At 46.4% G+C, this 12212-nt stretch overlaps 1 protein-coding gene across 1 annotated transcript in view; it reads right to left on the bottom strand.

Moving 5' to 3' along the window:
* The window catches only part of LOC140411507 (serum response factor-like), a 272442-nt gene that overhangs the window by 31561 nt on the left and 228669 nt on the right, over positions 1-12212 (bottom strand). The window lies entirely within an intron of this gene.

The following is a 12212-nucleotide window of genomic DNA, read 5'->3' as shown; positions in this document are numbered from 1 at the left end:
AAGCCCCTAGTCGCCACATTCTGGCACCTGTTCAGGGAGGCTGGAACAGGACTTGAACCCGCGCTGTTGGCCTGCCTTGGTCTGCTTTCAAAGCCAGCTATTTAGCCCTGTGCTAAACAGCCTCATGTTAGGCACTGTTGCTAAGTTTGCAGATGATACAAAGATCTGTAGAGGGACAGGTAGTATTGAGGAAGCACAGGGGCTGCAGAAGGACTTGGACAAGCTAGGAGAGTGGGCAATGAAGTGGCAAATGAAATACAATGTGGAAAAGTGTGAGGTTATGCACTTTGGAAGGAGGAATCTAGGCATAGACTATTTTCTAAATGGGGAAATGCTTCGGAAAGCAGAAGCACAAAGGGACTTGGGAGTCCTTGTTCACGATTCTCTTAAGGTTAATGTGCAGGTTCAGAAGGCAAATGCAATGTTAGCATTCATGTCAAGAGGGCTAGAATACAAGACCAGGGGTGTGCTTCTGAGGCTGTATAAGGCTCTGGTCAGACCCCATTTGGAGTATTGTGAGCAGTTTTGGGCCCCGTATCTAAGGAAGGATGTGCTGGCCTTGGAAAGGGTCCAGAGGAGGTTCACAAGAATGATCTCTGGAATGACGAATTTGTCGTATGAGGAATGTTTGAGGACTCTGGGTCTGTACTCGGAGTTTAGAAGGATGAGAGGGGATCTTATTGAAACTTACAGGATATTGCGAGGCCTGGATAGAGTGGACGTGGAGAGGATGTTTCCACTTGTAGGAAAAACTAGAACCAGAGGACACCATCTCAGATTAAAGGGACGATCCTTTAAAACAGAGATGAAGAGGAATATTTTTAGCATTTGGACACTGCGGAGTCGCGAATGGTGCTGAACATTGTGCAGTTGTCAGTGAACATCCCCACTTCTGACCTTATGATGGAAGGGAGGTCATTGATGAAGCAGCTGAAGATGCTTGGACCTGGGACACTACTCTGAGGAACTCCTGCAGTGATGTCCTGGAGCTGAGATGATTGACCTCTAACAGCCACAGTCATCTTCCTCTGTGCCAGGTATGACTCCAACCAGCAGAGAGTTTCCCCTGATTCCCATTGATTAGAATTTTTCTAGGGCTCTTTGATGCAACACTCGGTCACATGCTGCCTTTAAGTCAAGGGCAGTCACTCTCACCTCTCGTCTAAGGTTCTGCTTCTTGATTAATTTTGGACTCGTGCTGTAATGAGATCAGAAGCTGAGTGACCCTGCCGGAACAGAGCATCAATGAGCAGGTAAGTTCTGAGAATGTGATGCTTGATGGTGCTGTTGACAATAACTCCCATCACTTTGTTGCCGGTCGGGGGTAGACTGATGGGGCGGTAATTGGTCATGTTGTATTTGTCCTGCAGGTCAGGACATATCTGGGCAATTTTCCACAACGTCGGGTAGATGCCAATGTTGCACAAATCTTCAGCACTATTGCCAGAATATTGCCAGGACCCATCACCTTTGTGAATCCAGTGCCTTCAACCATTTCTTGCTATCCCATGGAGTGAATCGTATTTGCTGAAAACTGTAATCTATGATGCTGGGGCCCTCCGGAGGAGACCGAGATGGTTTATTCACCTGACACTTCTGGCTGCAGTTGGTTGGAAATACTTCAGCCTTGTCTTTTGCACATATGTGCTGGGCTGCCCCATCATTGAGGATGGGGATATTTGTGGAGCCTCCTCCTCCAGTGAGTTGTTTAATATAAGTGAGCTTAGATCTGATCCATTGGTTGCATTGCTTAACTCTGTCTATCACTTGCTGCTTCCGCTGTTTCGCAAATAGTTTAGCCAGTTACCATTACGCCATACCTGCTGGAAATACCAAATACTTGCAGGTGTCGTCTTCCAAGCTATAATGGACATGGTTTCCCCCTTCCAACAACTGTCCCTCTACTGTGATCTTTAACAGGGGAGGTTGACAGTTCTTTAAGTAAGAGGCTGTAGATTCAGAGGGGTTTCCAATCATAGGTCAGCCTCCCTTTCACTTGTGATGCATTCACCAGGACCCATCAGGTAAACATGACCAGAATCACTTCACAACCGCTGAATAATCTCTGGATTACTCAAACATGCAAATTGGTAAAGAGATAAACATATGAGAGAGGTGAACATGTGGCTAAAGGAGTTGGTGCGACAACCATAGAAATACACAGTGCTGAAGAGGCCCTTTGGCCCATCAAGTCGACAGTGCGCATGAAAAACATCTGAGCTACCATTTTCCAGCACTTGGCCCATAGCCTTGAATGTTAAGATATGCCATCCAGGTACTTTTTAAAGGATGTGAGACAATGCGCCTCTACCACCTCCCAGGCTGTGCGATCCAGACCGCCACCACCCTCTGGGTAAAAAGGTTTTTCCTCACATCCCCCTTAAACCTCCTGTCCCTCACCTTGAACCTGTATTCCCTCCTGACTGACCCTTCAACTAAGGGGAACAGCTGCTTCCTATCCACCCTGTCCATGCCCCTCATAATCTTGTACACCTCGATCAGGTCGCCTCTCGGTTTTCTCTGCTCCAGCGAAAACAACCCAAGCCTATCCAACCTCTCTTCATTACTTAAATGTTCCATTCCAGGCAACATCCTGGTGAATCGCCTCTGTACCCCCTCCAGGGCAATTACATCCTTCCTATAATGTGGTGACCAGAGTTACACTCAGTACTCCAGCTGTGGCCTCACCAAAGTTCTATACAACTCCCTGACCTCCCTGCTGTTGTAATCGATGCCTCGACTGATAAAGGCAAGTGTACCATATGCCTTTTAACCCTATTAACCTGCCCTCACACTTTTCAGAGATCTACAGACAAATACGCCAAGGTCCCTTTGTTCCTCGGAACTTCCCAGTGTCAGGCCATTCATTGAATGCTTCCTTTCAAATTACTCCTTCAAAATGTGTATGACCTCAGGGTTAAATTCTATCTGACACTAATCTGCCCATTTGTCCATCCCGTCTATATCTTCCTGTCACCCAAGACACTCAACCTCACTGTTAACCACCCGGCCAATCTTTGTGTCATCCGCAAACTTACTGATCCTACCCCCACTGAGTCATCTATGTTGAAATGAAATAAAAATGAAAATTGCTTCTTGTCACAAGTAGGCTTCAAATGAAGTTACTGTGAAAAGCCCCTAGTCGCCACATTCCGGCGCCTGTTCGTGGAGGCTGGTACGGGAATTGAACTGTGCTGCTGGCCTGCCTTGGTCTGCTTTAAAAGCTAGCGATTTAGCCCTGTGCTAAACCAGTCCTTTGTTGTTTATATAAATGACAAATAATAGGCAACCCAGCGCAGATCTCTGTGGTACACCACTAGACACTGGCTTCCAGTCACTAAAGCAGCCGTCTGTCATCACCCTCTGTCTCCTACAGCGAAGCCATTTTGAATTCACCTTATCAAATTAGCCTGTATCCCATGTGCATTTGCCTTCTTTATTAGCCTCCCATGTGGCACCTTGTCAAAGGTTTCGCTGAAATCCATCTAAACTACATCAACTGCACTGCCCTCATCTACACACCTGGCCACATCCTCAAAAAATTCAATCAAATTTGTTAGGCATGACCTCCCTCTGACAAAGTCAAGCTGACTATCCCTGATCAAACCATGCCCAAGTGGAGATAGATTCTCTCCTTCAGCATTTCCAATAGTTTCCCTATCCACTGACGTGTCTGTAGTTCCCTGACTTATCTCTTCTTAAATAGTGGAATAACAATAGCTGTTCTCCAGTCTTCTGGCACCTTCCCCGTGCCAGAGAGGAATTAAAAATTTGGGGTAGAGCCCTTCAATCTCCTCCATCGCCTCCCACAGCAACCTGGGACACAATTCATCTGGACCTGGAGTGTTGTCCACTTTTAAGCCAACACCTCCAATACCTTGTCACATCCGATGACAATTTGCTCAAGAACCTCACAGTCTCTCCCCGAGTTCCATACCTACATCCTCATTGTATTAGGTGAAGACGGATGTGACATATTCACTCAATACTCAACCGGTGTCCTCTGGCTCCACCCACAGATTGTCCCCTTGATCACTAATGGGCAAGTCTCTTTCCCTGTTTATCCTCTTTCATTGAAATACTTCTAAAATAATTTGGGATTTTCCCTTTTACCGGCCAAAGCTTTCTCATATCCCCTCTTTGCTCTCCTAATTGCTTGCTTAAGCTCCATCCGGAACTTTCTGTACTCCACTAATGCCCCTGTTGATTGCCCCCCTTGTACTTACTAAAAACCTCTCTTTTCTTTGTCATCTTATCCTGAATATCTCTGGTCATCCATGGTTCTCTGAGTTTGTTACTCCTTCCTGTTGCCCTGGAGGGAACATGTTGTACCTGTACCCTCCCCATTTTCTTTTTGAACCCCCACCCCCCACTGCTCTTCTGTAGATTTCCCTACAAGTAGCTGTTCCCAGTCTACCTTGGCCAGGTTCTGCCTTATTTTACTAAAATGCGCTCTCCCCCAATCCAAACATTTTTTTTTGCAACTTGTCCATTTCTTTGTCCATAACAAACTTCAATTGTACCATGCTGTGGTCAGTATCACCAAATTGCTCCCCCACCACCACTGTCTGGCTTCATTCCCCAGAATTTGGTCCAGCACTGCACCGTCCCTTGTTGGGCCCTCCACATATTATATACTAGGGGCTTTTCACAGTAACTTCATTTGAAGCCTACTTGTGACAATAAGGGATTTCATTTCATTTCATTTCAACTCAATAGCCTAAATCCGCCTCCCCCCCCCCCCCCCCCATATCCGTTGATCTCCTTCATCCCAAGTGCTATATCTAACTGCTTCTTGAAAACATGCAATGTTTTGGCCTCAACCACTTCCTGTGGTAACAAATTCCCCAGGCTCACCACTCTCTGGGTGAAGACATTTCTCCTCATCATGGCCCTAAATGGTCTCCCTGTATCCTCAGGCTGTGACCTCTGGTGGCCTAAAAAGTTCTTCTGTATACATTTTAAGAAATCCACTCCATCTCAGTCCTTAACACTACAACTATCCCAATTAATGTTGGCAAAGTTGAAATCACCTAATATAATTACCCAATTGTTATTATGTTTACACACCTCTGCAAATTGCTCCTCAATTTCCTGCGGACTATCTGGGGTTGATAATAAACACCTAGCAATATGGCTGTCCCTTTTTTTTAATTCCGAAGCTCTATCCACAAAGATTCATTTGGCTCCCCCTCCAAGGTACCACCTCTCCTCTTGATGGGGTTCCATTTCATGGGACAAAAACAAAATCGGAACTATAAACAGAAAATGCTGGAAAAACGCAGCAGGTCTGGCAGTGCCTGTGCAGCAAGAAACAGCTAATGTTTCAGGTTGATGACCTTTCATCAGAACTGTTCAACCCTGGGGCTAGAAGGAACTATACCATTGGGACAGACTCCAACTGAACCGGCCTGGGATCAGGGAATGATAACTAGGGGGGGGGCCACAATGAATTGAAATCAGTGAACGGTGTTACAAGGCTTGGTTTTATCAAATGGTTAGTCCCTAAATTGTCTCTAATTGAGGGGAAAATGGAGTCACAAAGAAGAATGTGAGGTTTACTATTAGTTCTGCCCATGTCATGCCGATGTGACTTGGTTGCCATGGGGACTGGGGACAAATTAAGCCCCATTGAAACTCTCAAGTACCAGTTTTCACACCGGACCAAAGGCAGCCTTGTGCAGACTCTCAGAATCTTAGTCAAAGACATTCAGAGACCTTGGAGAGAGACAAAGATGCTGTTGGGAGAAAATGCAGGAAAGTTATCGCTCAGAGAACAGAGCCTTGGTGAGAATGAATCCCACATTTGAAAAGGTGGACCGCATAGAGATTTAAAGACTGAGAGATTGCTGGATGGTGCCTTGCTGCTGGAGATCCATGGGGATGTGTTCAGGATTGAAGGCATTTTTAAAGGACTCTGGAAGACTTGCCCCAGCATTAGAGAGAGAGGAAAGCCCGTTGAAATGCAGGGAGAGATTTGGGAGTTTGAAAACAAGGCCAAGGTTCTGCTGAGGGTGGGACATAATGTACAGAAATGGCATGAGTTTATCAGTCATGTTAAGAAGCTAATAAAGTGCAGTTGCCTCCTAAGTAGCGTTTAATTGGTATTCATTTTACCTTCATAGAATCATAGAATCATAGATTTTACAGTGCAGAAGGAGGCCATTCGGCCCATCGAGTCTGCACCGGCTCTTGGAAAGAGCACTCTACCCAAGGTCAACCCCTCCACCCTATCCCCATAACCCAGTAACCCCACCCAACACTCAGGGCAATTTTGGACACTACGGGCAATTTATCACGGCCAATCCACCTAACCTGCACATCTTTGGACTGTGGGAGGAAACCGGAGCACCCGGAGGAAACCCACGCACACACGGGGAGGATGTGCAGACTCCGCACAGACAGTGACCCAAGCTGGAATCGAACCTGGGACCCTGGAGCTGTGAAGCAATTGTGCTGACCACTGTGCTACCGTGCTGCCCACGTAACCTTCTTTGTTACGTTACAAATCTTAGTGTGAAATCTTGTCTTATGATCTTTTGAGTCCATGTTGAACACCACTTGAATGAAGCACTGAGGGTGACAGGAGCGCAGAATGTGCTCCGGGTGGGGATCTTCAATGTCCATCACCAAGAGTGACTCGGCAGTACCACCACAGACCGAGCTGGCCGGGTCCTAAAGGACATAGCTGCTAGACTGAGACTGCAGCAGGTGGCGAGGGAACCAACAAGATTAAAAAGTCTACTTGGCGTCATCCTCACTAACCTGCCTGCTGCAGATGCATCTCTTCATGAGTATACCGGTAGGAGTGACCACCACATAGATCTTATGGAGACAAAGTTACGTCGTCACATTGAGGATACCATTCATCGTATTGTGTGGCAAAGAACAAAGAAAAATACAGCACAGAACAGGCCCTTCGGCCCACCAAGTCTGTGCCGACCATGCGGCCCGTCTAAACTACAATCTTCTACACTTCCTGGGTCCGTATCCCTCTATTCCCATCCTATTCATGTATTTGTCAAGATGCCCCTTAAATGTCACTATCGTCCCTGCTTCCACCACCACCTCCGGCAGCGAGTTCCAGGCACCCACTAACTTCTGTGTAAAAGATTTGCCTCGTATATCTCCTCTAAACCTTGCCCCTCTCACCTTAAACCTATGCCCCCTAGTAATTGACCCCTCTACCCTGGGGAAAAGCCTCTGACTATCCACTCTGTATGCCCCTCATAATTTTGTAGACCTCTATCAGGTCGCCCCTCAACCTCCGTCGTTCCAGTGAGAACAAACCGAGTTTATTCAACCGCTCCTCATAGCTAATGCCCTCCATACCAGGCAACATCCTGGTAAATCTCTACTGCACCCTCTCTAAAGCCTCCACATCCTTCTGGTAGTGTGGCGACCAGAATTGAACACTATACTCCAAGTGTGGCCTAACTAAGGTTCTATACAGCTGCAACATGACTTGCCAATTCTTATACTCAATGCCCCGGCCAATGAAGGCAAGCATGCCGTATGCCTTCTTGACTACCTTCTCCACCTGTGTTGCCCCTTTCAGTGACCTGTGGACCTGTACTCCTAGATCTCTTTGACTTTCAATACTCTTGAGGGTTCTACCATTCACCGTATATTCCCTACCTGCATTAGACCTTCCAAAATGCATTACCTCACATTTGTCCGGATTAAACTCCATCTGCCATCTCTCCGCCCAAGTCTTCAAACGATCTAAATCCTGCCGTATCCTCTGACAGTCCTCATCGCTATCCGCAATTCCACCAACCTTTGTGGTCAATCGGCTAGATTCAGAACAGATCAAACAACTCAAGACTAGACATCCAAGGTGCTGTGGGCCCATCAGCAGCAGCAGAAGTGTACTCAGCTACAATCCGTAACCTCATGGCTCAGCGTATCCTCCATTCTACCATTACCAAGATGGGGAATCGACCCTGGTTCAATGAAGAATGCAGGAGACCATGCCAGGAACAACATCAGGCATATTGAAAAATGAGGTATCAACCCTGGTGAGGCTCCAACACAGGACTGCCAAACAGCATAAGCAGCAGGTAATAGGCAGATTAAGCAATTCCACAACCAACGTATCAGATCTAAGTTCTGCAGTCCTGCCACATCCAACCATGAATGGTGGTGGACAATTAAACAACTCACTGGAGGAGGAGGCTCCACAAATCTCCCCATCCTCAATGATGGAGGAGCCCAGCACTTATGTGCAAAAGACAAGGCTGAGGCAATCGCAGCAATATTTCATAGAAATCATATTTCATAGAATTTACAGTGCAGAAGGAGGCCATTCGGCCCATCGAGTCTGCACCGGCTCTTGGAAAGAGCAACCTACCGAAGGTCCACACCTCCACCCTATCCCCATAACCCAGCAACCCTACCCAACACTAAGGGCAATTTTGGACACTAAGGGCAATTTAGCATGGCCAATCCACCTAACCTGCACATCTTTGGACTGTGGGAGGAAACCGGAGCACCCGGAGGAAACCCACGCAGACACGGGGAGGACGTGCAGACTCCGCACAGACAGTGACCCAAGCCGGAATCGAACCTGGGACCCTGGAGCTGTGAAGCAATTGTGCTATCCACAATGCTACCGTGCTGCCCCTTCAGTCAAGTGCCGAGTGGATGATCCATCTCAGCCTCCGGTCAAGGCCCCAGCATTACAGATGTCAGTCTTCAGTCAATTCAATTCATTCCACGCGATATCAAGAAATGGCTGAAGGACCTGGATACTGCAAAGGCTATGACAATATTGTGGCAATAATACTGAAGACCTGTGCTCCAGGACCCACCACGCCCCTAACCAAGCTGTCCGAATACAGCGCGACACTGGCATCTATGTGACAATGTGCAAAATTGCTCAACCATGTCCTGTACATGAGAAACAGGGTAAATCCAACCTGACCAATTCCCACCTCATCAGTCTACTCTCAATCATCAGTAAGTGATGGAAGGAGTCATCAACAGCACTACCAAGTGGCACTGACCTGGCTCACAGCTGCTCAGCTTGGGTTCCGTCAGGGTCACTTAGCTCCAGGGTGAAACATGAACAAACGAGCAGAGGCGAGGTGAGAGTGACTGCCTTGACATTAAGGCAGAATTTGACAGAGCATGGCGTCAAGGAGCCCTGGCAAAACTGGAGTTAGTGAGAATCGGGGAGGAGGAAGGGAACCCTCTGCTGTTGGAGTCATACCTGGCACAAAGGAAGATGGTGGTTGGAGGTCAATCATCTCAGTCCTGGGACATCACTGCAGGAGTTCCTCTGGGTAGTGTCCTAGGCCCAACCATCTTCAGCTGCTTCATTAACATCCTGCTATCAACGCCTGTACCAATGCCACAGGGGCTGCAGCAGTTCCAGAGGTCAGCTCACCAACTACCCAAGGGCACTTCAGGTTGGCCAATAAATGCTGGTCCAGCCAGCGACACCCATGTTCCATGAATGAATCAAATAGAAATATATTTCTCCTCGGAGTGAAGCAGGTCTGGAGGGGGGGTTGCACAAAGAGAACAGCGATATCATCGCTGAATCCGTGAACCCCCACTATCAATATCCCGGGGTTACCACTGACCAGAAACTGAACTAGCCATATAAATACTGTGGCTACAAGAGCCAGCCAAAAGGCAGGAATCCGGCGGTGAGTAACTCACCTTCCGACTCCCCAAAGCCTGTGCATCATCTATAGGGCACAAGTCAGGAGTGAAATAGGATAGTCCCCACTTGCCTGGATGAATGCAGCTCAAACACCACTCAAGAAGATCGAAGTCACCCAGGACAATGGAGTCCACTAGATTGGAATCCCAACTACAAACATTCACTCCCTCCACCACTGACGCACAGTAGCAGCCGTGTGTACCATCTACAAGATGTACTGCAGGAACTCACCAAGGCTCCTTAGGCAGCACTTTTCAAACTCATGACCACCACACCATTTGGAAGGTCAAGAGCAGCAAGTAGCTGGGAACACCACCACCTTGAGGGTCCCCTCCAAGTCACTCACCATCCTGACTTGGAAATATATCACCGTTCTTTCACTGTCGCTGGGGAAATATCCCCAAATTTCCCCCAACAGCGCTGTGGGTGTACCTGCGCGTCAGCAGTTCAAGATGGCAGCTCACCACCAGTCTCTCAAAGGATGGGCAATAAACCCTGGCCTAGCCAGCGACGCCCACATCCCGTAAATTATTATTTTTTAAAGTTGCTCTCTCGGAGAGACGAGATGGAACAGCGATACCAGACAATATATATGTGTCTTTGAGGGAGTGGGAAGACAGCAATCCCAGACAATATTTACCTGTGTTCCTGAGAGACAGCGATGCCGTACAATGTATATCTGTGTCCCTGAGAGACAGGAATACCGTACAATATATATCTGTGTCCCTGAGAGACAGGAATACCGTACAATATATATCTGTGTCCCTGAGAGACAGAGTAATCGTACAATATATATCTGTGTCTCTGAGAGTCAGGGATACCGTACAATATATATCTGTGTCTCTGAGAGTCAGGGATACCGTACAATATATATCTGTGTCCCTGAGAGACAGGGATACCGTACAATATATATCTGTGTCCCTGAGAGACAGGGATACCGTACAATATATATCTGTGTACCTGAGAGACAGAGTAACCGTACAATATTAATCTGTGGAGATACGGATACCGTACAATATATATCTGTGTCTCTGAGAGACAGGAATACGTACAATATATATGTGTGTCCCTGAGAGACTGAGTAACCGTACAATATATATGTGTCCCTGAGAGATAGGGATACCGTTCAATGTTTATCTGTGTCCCTGAGAGACAGAGTAACCGTACAATATATATCTGTGTCTCTGAGAGACAGGGATACCGTACAATATATATCTGTGTCTGAGAGACAGGAATACCGTACAATATATATCTGTGTCTCTGAGAGACAGGAATACCGTACAATATATATCTATGCCCCTGAGATACTGAGTAACCGTACAATATATATCTGAGAGACAGGGATACCGTACAATATATATCTGTGTCCCTGAGAGACTGAGTAACTGTACAATATATATCTAAGAGACAGGGATACCGTACAATATATATCTGTGTCTCTGAGAGACAGGGATACCGTACAATATATATCTGAGAGACAGGGATACCGCACAATATATATCTGTGTCCCTGAGAGACAGGAATACCGTACAATATATATCTGAGAGAAAGGGATACCGTACAATATATATCTGTGTCTCTGAGAGACAGGAATACCGTACAATAGATATCGGTGTCCCTGAGACAGGAATGCCGTACAATATATATCTGCGTCTCTGAGAGACAGGGATACCGTACAATATATATCTGTGTCCCTGAGAGGAAGGAATACCGTACAATATATATCTGAGAGACAGGCATACCGTACTATATATCTGTGTCTCTGAGAGACAGGAATACCGTACAATACATATCTGTGTCCCTGAGACAGGAGTGCCGTACAATATATATCTGTGTCTCTGAGAGACAGCGATACCATACACTATATATCTGTGTCCCTGAAAGACAGGAATACCAGACAATATATATATGTGTCCCTGAGGGACAGGGATACCGTACAATGTGTATCTGTGTCCCTGATAGACAGGGATACAGTACTATATATATCTCTGTCCCGGAGAGATTTGTGTCAATAAACATTAGAAATAAAATATACTTTTAAGTGTGTTTAATTTAATGTTTAAGCGACTGGAAAGGTGAAACATATAGTTAGACGTAAAAATGAATATTTTAAAAAGTTCCAACTGTGTTTAGAGAGAGCTACAGCATGAAGAATAAATAAAAGGCATAAACGTGTGGAGGTAGAGGAGGCCACTTTCCAGCAGGATAGGCTTTCATTTGTTCTTAGTTTTAACTGGAAGTCAGGGCAGTTGGAGGCAGAAGGCTTTAGGAAGTGAACACCTCTTAATCCTGCCAGAAGAAAGACTGGATAGGACAGAAACTGCAAACAAGCAGGCTTCCTAAAGTATAAGTTACAGTCCAGATAACCAGGGAATTGGAACAGAAATAACATTTTAAGGCATCAGAAGGTAAGAGAACAGAGACCAAGGTATTGTTCAGAAGAATTCAGGATTTAACGAAGCAGCAGCAACTAGATTAAAAATGGGTCAGCAGACGTCAGAGGTTGAAGAAAGGCTTGATGTAATTTTAATACAGTCTG

Source organism: Scyliorhinus torazame, chromosome 4, assembly GCF_047496885.1.
Source record: "Scyliorhinus torazame isolate Kashiwa2021f chromosome 4, sScyTor2.1, whole genome shotgun sequence".
Lineage (NCBI taxonomy): Eukaryota > Metazoa > Chordata > Chondrichthyes > Carcharhiniformes > Scyliorhinidae > Scyliorhinus > Scyliorhinus torazame.
Note: the sequence above shows the minus strand (reverse complement) of the source record. Positions and strands in the feature narration are given on the sequence as shown.